Here is a 10,114-nt window from a genome sequence, read left to right as displayed (position 1 = left end):
AGGAACTAAGAAAAGAAGAGCAAAGTTCAAAGTTAGTAGAAGGAATGCAATAATCAACACTAGAGTGAAGTAAATGTTATAAAGGCTGGAGATACAATAGAAAATATTGCTGAAATTAAAAGCCAGATCTTTGAAAAGATTTTTAAAAATTGATAAACCTCTGGCCAGAATTATCAAAGAGAGAGAGACCAAATAAATAAAATCAGAAATGAAAGAGAAGTTACAACTGACACCACAGAGATGTAAAATATCATAAAAGACTACTATGGACAAGTATATGCCAAAAAATTGGAAAACCTAGAATAAATGAATGAATTTTTTTAAGTTTATTTATTTATTCTGAGAGAGAAAGAGAGAGTGAGCAGGGGAAGGGCAGAGAGAGAGGGAGAGAGAGAATCCCAAGTAGGCTCCACACTGTCATTGTAGAGCTGAAAGTGGGACTAGATCCCATAATCCATAAGATCATGACGGGAGCTGAAATCAAGAGTCAATGCCCAACCAAGACACCCAGGCACCTCTGGATAAATTCTTATAAACACATAACCTTCCAAGATTGAATCACAAAGAAACAGAAAATCTGAATAGACTGACTTCAAGTAATGAAATTGAATCAGTAATTTTAAAACTTCCCCCCAAAAACAAAACTTCACAACCAGATGGCCTCCCGGGTGATTTCTACAAAACTTGTAAAGAAGAGTTAGTACCTATTCTTCTCAAATTATTCCAAAAATGGGAAGTGGAAAGAAAGATTCCAAACTCATTTTTATGAGGTCAGCATTACCATGATACCAAAACCAGACAAAGACACCCCCAAAAAGGAAAATTACGGGCCAATATCCCTGATAAATATGTAAAATTTTTCAACATGATATTAGCAATACATTAAAAGGATCACACACTAGGGCACGTGGGTGACTAGTTGGTTGAGTCCAACTTTGGCTCAGGTCATGATCTCACAGATAGTGAGTTCAAGCTCCACGTCGGGCTCTGTGCTGACAGCTCAGAGCCTGGAATCTGCTTCAGATTCTGTGTCTCCTTCTCTCTCTGTCCCTTCCCCGCTCATGCTCTCTCTCTCTCTCTCTCTCTCTCTCTCTCTCTCTCAAAAATAAATAAACATTAAAAAATTTTTAAATGTTTAAACAAATAAATAAATAATAAATAAAAGGATCACACACTATGATCAAGCGGGATTTATTCCAGGGATGCAAGAATGATTTAACATCCACAAATCAATCAATGTGATAAACCACATTAACAAAACAAGGGATTAAAAATCCTATGATTATCTCAGTAGATGCAAAAAAAGCATTTGATAAAAGGCAACATCCGTTTATGAAAAAAACTGTCAGCAAAGTGGGTATAGAAGGCCGATACCTGAATATAATAGAGGCTATACGTGACAAACATACAGCTAACATCATACTCAACCATGAAAAGTTGAAAGCATTTCCTCTAAGATCAGGAGAAAGGTATGGATGCACACTCTTGTCACTTTTATCCTCAATGTAGTATGGGAAGTCCCAGCCACAGCAATTAGGCAAGAAAATAAAAGGCATTCAAATTGGAAAAGAAGAGGTAAAATTGTCACTGTTCGCAGATGACAGTACTGTATGTGGGCATACCTCATTTTAATGCACTTTATTTTATTGCAGTTTGCAGATGAGTTTTTTACAAATTGAAGATTTGTGGCAATCCTGCACCAAGCAAGTCTATCAGTGCCATTTTTCCAAGAGTATTGGCTTATTCCATGTCTCTGTGTCACCTTTTGGTAACTTTCTCATTGTTCTTATATTTCTTATGATGATCTATGATCAGTGATTATCACTTACTAAAAACTCAGATGATACTCAACTTATTTTTAGGAATAAAGCATTTTTAAAATTAGGGTATGAGCATTGCTTTTTCAGACATACTGCTATGGCACACTTAATAGACTACAGTGTAGTGTAAACATAACTTTTATATTCAGTGAAACCAAGAAGTTTACATGCTTTACTGCAATATTTGTTTTTCACAATGGTCATGAATCAAGGCTACAATATCTCCAAGGTATGCCTGTATAGAAAACCCTAAGAACTCCACCAAAAACCTATTAGAACTAAAAATCAATTCAGTAAAGTTGCAGGATACAAACGTAACATGCAGAAATTGATTGCATTTCTATACATAAATAAGAAGCAATTAGAAAAAGGAAATTAAGAAAATAATTCCATGTACAATTGCATCAAAAGGAAGAAATAAAATACCTAGGAATAAATTTAAATAAAGAGGTAAAAGACCTGTATTTTGAAAATTATAAGATATTGATGAAAGAAAGATGACACAAATAAATGGAAAGATACAATGTGCTCACGGATTGGAACACAATTTTAGTATTGTTAAAATGTCCATACTACCCAAAGCTATCCACAGATTCAATGCAATCCCCATCAAAATACCAACAGAATTTTTCACAGAACTAGAATAAAGACTCCTACAATTTTTATAGAAGCACAAAAGATCCCAAATACTCAAAGCAACCTAGAGAAGGAAGAACAGAGTTGGAGATATCATGCTCCCTGATTTAAAACTCTACTACAAAGCTAAATAACTATGGTACATGGCACTGTCATTAAAATAACATGGTACTGGCACAAAAACAGACATAGACAATAAAAGAAATAGAATATAGAGAGCCCAGAAAAAAGCCTACACATATATGGTCAATTAAAGGAGGCAAGAATACACAATGGGGACAAGACAGTCTCTTCGATAAACAGCGCTGGGAAAACTAGACACTTGGATGCAAAAGAAGGAGACTGGGCCACTGTCTTACACCATTTACAAAAACAGCACAGAGGGAGGTTCCTCAAAAAATTAAAAGTGGAACTATCGGATGATCCAGCGGTCTCACTTCTGGGTATTTATCTGAGGAAACACCAATTTGAGGAGATATATGTGCCCTTATGTTCACTACAGAATTATTTACAAGAGCTAAGATATGGAAGGAACCTAAGTGTCCATTGATAGATATATGGATAAAGAATATGTGGTATATATATGTGTGTGTCCATATATTTATATTTATGTATTTTATTTATAAATAATTGATCAGCCATAAAAAAGAATGAAGTCTTGCCATTTGCGACGACAGAGATGGATCTACAGGGAAGTGAAATAAGTCAGACAGAGAAATAACATATGATTTCACTTACATGTGGAATCTAAACAAAACAAATAAAACAAAATAGAAATAGACTAAAAGATTCAGGAACCAAGCTGTTGGTGACCACAGCAGGGATGGGTCGGAGTGGGGGGGGAGGGTGGGGGGGGTGAAATAGGTGTAGGGGACTAAGAAGTAGAGACGTACAGCAATAAAATAAATAACTAATGAGGATGTGATGTAGAGCATGGGGAATATATAGCCAATAACATTATAATAACTTTGGTGACATATAATAACTAGACTTTATCATGGGAATCATTTCACAATGTATAAGAATACTGAATCACTGTGTGGTCCACCTGAAACTAATAGGATATTTTATGTCAATTATATCTGAATTTAAGGGGGAAAAAAAAAAACCCTTGGCACAAAAACAGACACTCAGATCAATGAAACAGAATAGAGAATCCAGAAGTGAACCCACAAACATATGGCCAATTAATCTTTGACAAAGCAGGAAACAATATCCAGTGGAATAAAGACAGTCTCTTCACAAGTGGTGCTGGGAAAACTGGACAGCGACATGCAGAAGAATGAACCTGGACTACTTTCTTACACCATACACAAAAATAAACTCAAAAAGGATGAAAGAACTAAATGTAAGACAGGAAGCCATCAAAATCCTAGAGGAGAAAGCGGGCAAAAACCTCTTTGATCTTGGCTGCAACAACTTCTTACTCAACATGTCTCCAGAGGCAAGGGAAACAAAAGCAAAAATCAACTATTGGGACCTCATCAAAATAAAAATCTTCTGCACAGCGAAGGAAACAATCAGCAAAACTAAAAGGCAACCGATGGAATGGGAGAAGATATTTGTAAATGACATATCAAACAGATAAAGGATTAGTATCCAAAATCTATAAAGAACTTATCTAACTCAACATGCAAAAAAACAAATAATCCAGTGAAAAAATGGGCAAAAGACATGAATAGACACTTCTCCAAAGAAGACATCCAGATGGCAAACCGACACATGAAAAAATGCTCAACATCATTCATCATCGGGGAAATACAAATCAAAACCACAATGAGATACCACCTCACACCTGTCACAATGGCTAACATTAACAACAGAAAATAACAGATGTTGGTGAGGATGTGGAGAGAGAGGATCTCCTTTGCACTGCTGGTGGGAATGCAAACGGGTGTAGCCACTCTGGAAAACAGTATCGATGTTCCTCAAAAAATTAAAAATAGAACTACCCTATAACCCAGCAATTGCATTACTAAGGTATTTATCCAAGGGATACAGGTGTGCTGTTTCGAAGGGACACCTGCACCCCAATGTTTATAGCAGCACTATCAGCAATAGCCAAAGTATGGAAAGAGCCCAAATGTCCATTGATGGATGAAAGGATAAAGAAGATGTGATATATACACACACACACACACACACACACACACACACACACACACAATGGAGTATTACTCAGCAATCAAAAAGAATGAAATCTTGCCATTTGTAACTATGTGGATAGAATTAGAGGGTATTATGCTAAGCGAAACTAGTCAGTCAGAGAAAGACAAATATCATATGACTTCACTCATATGAGGACTGTAAGACACAGAACAGATGAACACAAGGGAAGGGAAGCAAAAATAATATAAAAACAGGGAGGGGGACAAAACATAAGAGACTCTTAAATATGGAGAACAGAGGGTTATTGGAGAGGTTGTGGGAGGGGGGGATGGGCTAAATGGGTAAGGGGCATTAAGGAATCTACTCCCAAAATCATTGTTGCACTATATGCTAATGAATTTGGATGTAAATTAAAAAAATAAAATCTAAATTTAAAAAAAGGAAAAAAACTAAAAAAAATATTAAAAAAATAAAAAGATAAATCTTATTTTCTCCAAATAACATTTCCCAAAGGAGATATTCTGTGGACCACATCTAGGGAAAATGTGCTGAAAGCACAGAGCCAGATGCGGGTGTGGGGCTTGAACTCACAAACCATGAGATCATGACCTGAGCTGTAACCAAGTCAGACACTCAAACGACTGCCCCAAACTTGACTCTTACTTTAACAGAAGTGGAAGACTTGTTGCTATTTTTTTTCTTGGCTCCATGGTCATTCTGAACAATGCAATCAGTGCTGACAACTTCACTCTCAAACTGGATATCAGGGCTCAAAAAGTCTGGAAAAAATTGTTTCCTTTTATTAAAAGTTATTTTGAGGACTGAAAAAAAACCCCTTTCTACTCTTTTTTAAAAAATTAATTTATTTTTTAATTTAAATCCAAGTTAGTTAACATATAGTGTAATAATGATTTCAGGAATAGAATTTAGTGATTCATCACTTACATATAACACCCAGTGCTCATCCCAACAAGTGCCCTTCTTAATGCCCATTGCCCAGTTAGCCAATCTCCCCACCCACAACCCTGCCAGCAACCCTCAGTTTGTTCTCTGTATTTAAGAATCTCTTATGGTTTGTCTCCTTCTCTGTCTTTAGCTTATTTTTGCTTCCCTTCCCTATGTTCATCTTTTATGTTTCTCAAATTCCACATATGAGTGAAATCACGTATTTGTCTTTCTCTGACTGATTTATTTTGCTTAGCGTAGTTCATTCTAGTTCCATCGACTATATTGGAAATGGCAAGATTTCATTCTTCTTGATCGTGAAGTAATATTCCATTGTATATATATACCACATCTTCTTTATCCATTCATCAGTGAATGGGCATTTGTGCTCTTTCCATACTTTGGCTATTGTTGATAGTGCTGCTGGCCATTGTTGATAGTGCTGCTGTAAATATTGGGGTGCACGTGCCCCCTTCGAATCAGCATTTTTGTACCCTTTAGACAAAGATCTTGTAGTGCAATTGCTGGGTCATAGGGTAGTTCTGTTTTTGATTTCTTGAGGAACCTCCATACTGTTTTCCATAGTGGCTGCACCAGTTTGCATTCCCACCAACAGTGCAAGAGGATTCCCCTTTCTCCACATCCTTACCAACATGTGTTGTTTCCTGAGTTGTTAATTTTAGCCTCTCTGACAGGTGTGACGTGGTATCTCATTGTGGTTTTGATTTGTATTTCCCTGATGATGAATGATGTTGAACATCCATCTGGATGTCTTCTTTGGAAAACCGTCTATTCATGTCTTTTGCCCATTTTTTCCAATGGATTATTTGTTTTTTGCATGTTGAGTTTGAAAAGTTCTTTATAGATTTTGGGTACTAACCCTTCATCTTATATGTCATTTGCAAATATCTTCTCCCATTCTGTTGGTTGCCTTTTAGTTTTGCCAATTGTTTCCTTCACTGTGCAGAATCTTTTTATCTTGATGAGGTCCCAGTAGTTGATTTTTGCTTTTGTTTCCCTTGCCTCCAGAGACGTGTCAAGTAAGAAGTTAGTGCGGCCGAGGTCAAAGAGGTTGTTGCCTGTTTTCTCCTCTAGGATTTTGATGGCTTTCTGCCTTATCTTTAGGTCTATCATCCATTTTGAATTTATTTTTGTGTATGGTGTAAGAAAGTGGTCCATATTCATTCTTCTGCATATCACTGTCCAGTTTTCCCAGCACCACTTGCTGAAGAGACTGTCTTTATCCACTGGATATTCTTTCCTGCTTTGTCAAAGATTAATTGGCCATATGCTTGTGGGTTCACTTCTGGGTTCTCTATTCTGTTCCATTGATCTATGTGTTTGTTTTTGTCCCAGTACCATACTGTCTTGATGATTACAGCTTTATAATACAGCTTTAAAGTCCAGAATTGTGATGCCTCGAGCTTTGGCTTTCTTTTTCTTTTTTTTTTTTTTTAATTTTTTTTAAATGCTTATTTTTGAGAAAGAGAGACAGAGCATGAGCAGGAGAGGGGCAGAGGGAGAGGGAGACACAGAGTCCAAAGCAGGCTCCAGGTTCTGAGCTGTCAGCACAGATCCCAATACGGGGCTTGAACCCATGAACTGTGAGATCATGACCTGAACCGAAGTCGGAAGCTTAACCGAGCCACCCAGGAGCCCCTGGTTTTCTTTCTCAACATTATTTTGGCAATTCAGGGTCTTTTCTTATTCCATACAAATTTTAGAATTGTTTTTTTTTTTTTTTTTTTTTTTTTTTTTTTTTAGCTCTGTGAAGAATGTCGGTGTTATTTTGACAGGGATTGCACTGAATATGTAGATAGCTTTGGGTAGTATTGACATTTTAACAATATTTGTTCTTCTAATCCATGAGCATGGAATTTTTTTCCATTTCTTTGTGTCTTCTTCAATTTCTTTCATATGCTTTCTATAGTTTTCAGTGTATAAATCTTTCACCTTTTTGGTTATGTTTATACCTAGGTATTTTATGGTTATTGGTGCAATTGTAAATGGGATCCATTCCATGATTTCTCTTTCTGCTGCTTCATTATTGGTGTATAGAAATGCAACCGATTTCTGCGAATTGATTTTATACCCTGTGATTTTGCTGAACTCATGGATCAGTTCTGGCAGTTTTGGGGTGGAATCTCTCGGGTTTTCTCTATAGAGTATCATGTCATCTGTGAAGAGTGAAAGTTTGACTTCCTACTTGCTGATCTGGATGCCTTTTATTTCTTTGTGTTGTCTGATTGCTGAGGCTAGAACTTCTGACACTATTTTGGATAACAGTGGTGACAGTGGACATCCCTGTTGTGTTCCTGACCTTAGGGGGAAAGCTCTCAGTTTTTCCCCATTGATGATGATATTAGCTGTGGGTCTTTCATATATGGTCTTTATGATCTTGAGGTATGATTCTTCTATCCCTACTTTCTTGAGGTTTTTGTCAAGAAAGGATGCTGTATTTTGTCAAATGCTTTCTCTGCATTTATTGAGAGGATCATGTGGTTCTTATCCTTTCTTTTATTAATGTGATGTATCACATCGATTTACTTGTGGATATTGAACCAGTTCTGCATCCCAGGAATAAATCCCACTTGATTGTGGTGAATAATTCTTTTAATGTATTGTTGTAATACATTACATCAATGTATCTTGTTGAGAATTTTTGCATTCATGTTCATTAGGGAAATTGGTCTGTAGTCCTTTTTAGTGGGGTCTTTGTCTGTTTTTGAAATCAAGGTAATGCTGGACTCATGGAATGAGTTTGGATTTTTCCTTCCATATCTATTTTTTTGGAACAGGTTCAAAAGAATAGGTGTTAACTCTTCTTTAGATGTTTGGTAGAATTCCCCTGGAAAGCCATACGGCCCTGGGAGATTTTTGATTACTGATTCAACTTCTTTACTGGTTATGGGTCTGTTCAAATTTTCTATTTCTTCCTGTTTCTGTTTTGATAGTTTATATGTTTCTAGGAATTTGTCCATTTCTTCCAGATTGCCCAATTTGTTGGCATATAATTGCTCATAATATTCTATTATTGTTTATTTCTGTGATGTTGGCTCTGATCTCTCCTCTTTTATTTGTGATTTTATTTATTTGAGGCCTTTCCTTTTTCATTTTGATCAGTGTGGCTAAGGGGTTAGCAATTTTGTTAATTCTTTCAAAGAACCAGCTCCTGGTTTTGTTGATATGTTCTATTATTTTTTTTTAATTTCAGTATCATTGATTTCTCATCTAATCTTTATTATTTCCCTTCTTCTGCTGGTTTTAGGCTTTATTTGCTGTTCTTTTTCCAGCTCCTTTAGGTGTAAGGTTAGGTTATGTATCTGAGACCTTCCTTCCTTCCTTCCTTAAGAAGGCCTGGATTGCCATATAGTCCTCTCTTATGACTGCCTTTGCTGCATCCCAGAGGTTTTGGACTGTTGCATTTTCACTTTTCATTGGCTTCCATGTACTTGTTAATTTCCTCTTTAATTTCTTGGTTAACCCATTTATTCATCAGTAGGATGTTCTTTAATCTCCAAGTATCCATGGTCTTTCCAAATTTTTTCTTGTGGTTGATTCCGAACTTCACAGCATTGTGGTCTGATAATATGCATGTATGATCTTGATCTTCTTGTACTTGTTGATGGTTGATTTGTAACCCAGTATGTGATCTGTTCTAGAAAACGTTCCATATACACTCAAGAAGACTTTGTAGTCTGTTGCTTTAGGATGAAATGTTCTGAATATATCTGTTAGGTCCATCTAGCCCAGTGTATCATTCAAAGCCATTGTTTCCATGTTGATTTTCTGCTTAGATGATCTGTCCATTGTTGTAAGTGGGGTGTTGAAGTTCCCTACTATTATGGTATTATTATCAATGAGAGTCTTTATGTTTATGATTAATTGATTAGTATATTTGGGTACCTTCAAGTTAGGGGCATAAATATTTACAACTGTTAGATCTTCTTGGTGGATAGACCCCTTAATTATGATATAATGCCCTTCTTCATCTCTTGTTAGCGCCTTTATTTTTAAATCTAGTTTGTCTGACATAAATATGGCTATTCCAGCTTTCTTTTGATGACCATTAGCATGATAGATGGTTCTCCATCCCCTTATTTTCAATCTTCAGGTGTTTTTAGTTCTAAAATGAGTCTCTCGTAAGCAGCATAAAGATGGGTTTTGTTTTCTTGTCCATTCTGATACCCTATGTCTTTGGATTGGAGCATTTAGTCCATTTACATTTAAAGTGACTACTGAAAGATATGATATTAGTGCCATTTTGTTGCCTGTAGAGTTGGTGTTTCTGGTGATGTTCTCTGGTCCTTTCTAGTCTTTGTTGCTTTGGGTCTTGTTTGTTTTATTTTGTCTTTTCTTCATTCAAAGAGTCCTCTTTAAAATTATTTGCAGGGCTGGTTTAGTGGTCAAGAACTCCTTTAGTTTTGGTAAGCTATCACCTCTTATCCCCCAGCCCTTCCCACCCAGCCCTAAGCAACCTCTTTTTTGTCTGTATTTACCTATTTTGGATTTCCAAATGAATAGGATCATACAATATATGGTCTTTTGTGATTGGTTGCTTGCACACAAGCATAATATTTTTAAGGTTCATCCATGTTGTAGCA

Source organism: Puma concolor, chromosome E4, assembly GCF_028749965.1.
Source record: "Puma concolor isolate L17-30 chromosome E4, mPumCon1.1.hap2, whole genome shotgun sequence".
Taxonomy (NCBI): Eukaryota; Metazoa; Chordata; class Mammalia; order Carnivora; family Felidae; genus Puma; species Puma concolor.
The sequence above is the reverse complement of the archived record's forward strand: the minus strand, read 5'-3'. Positions refer to the sequence as shown.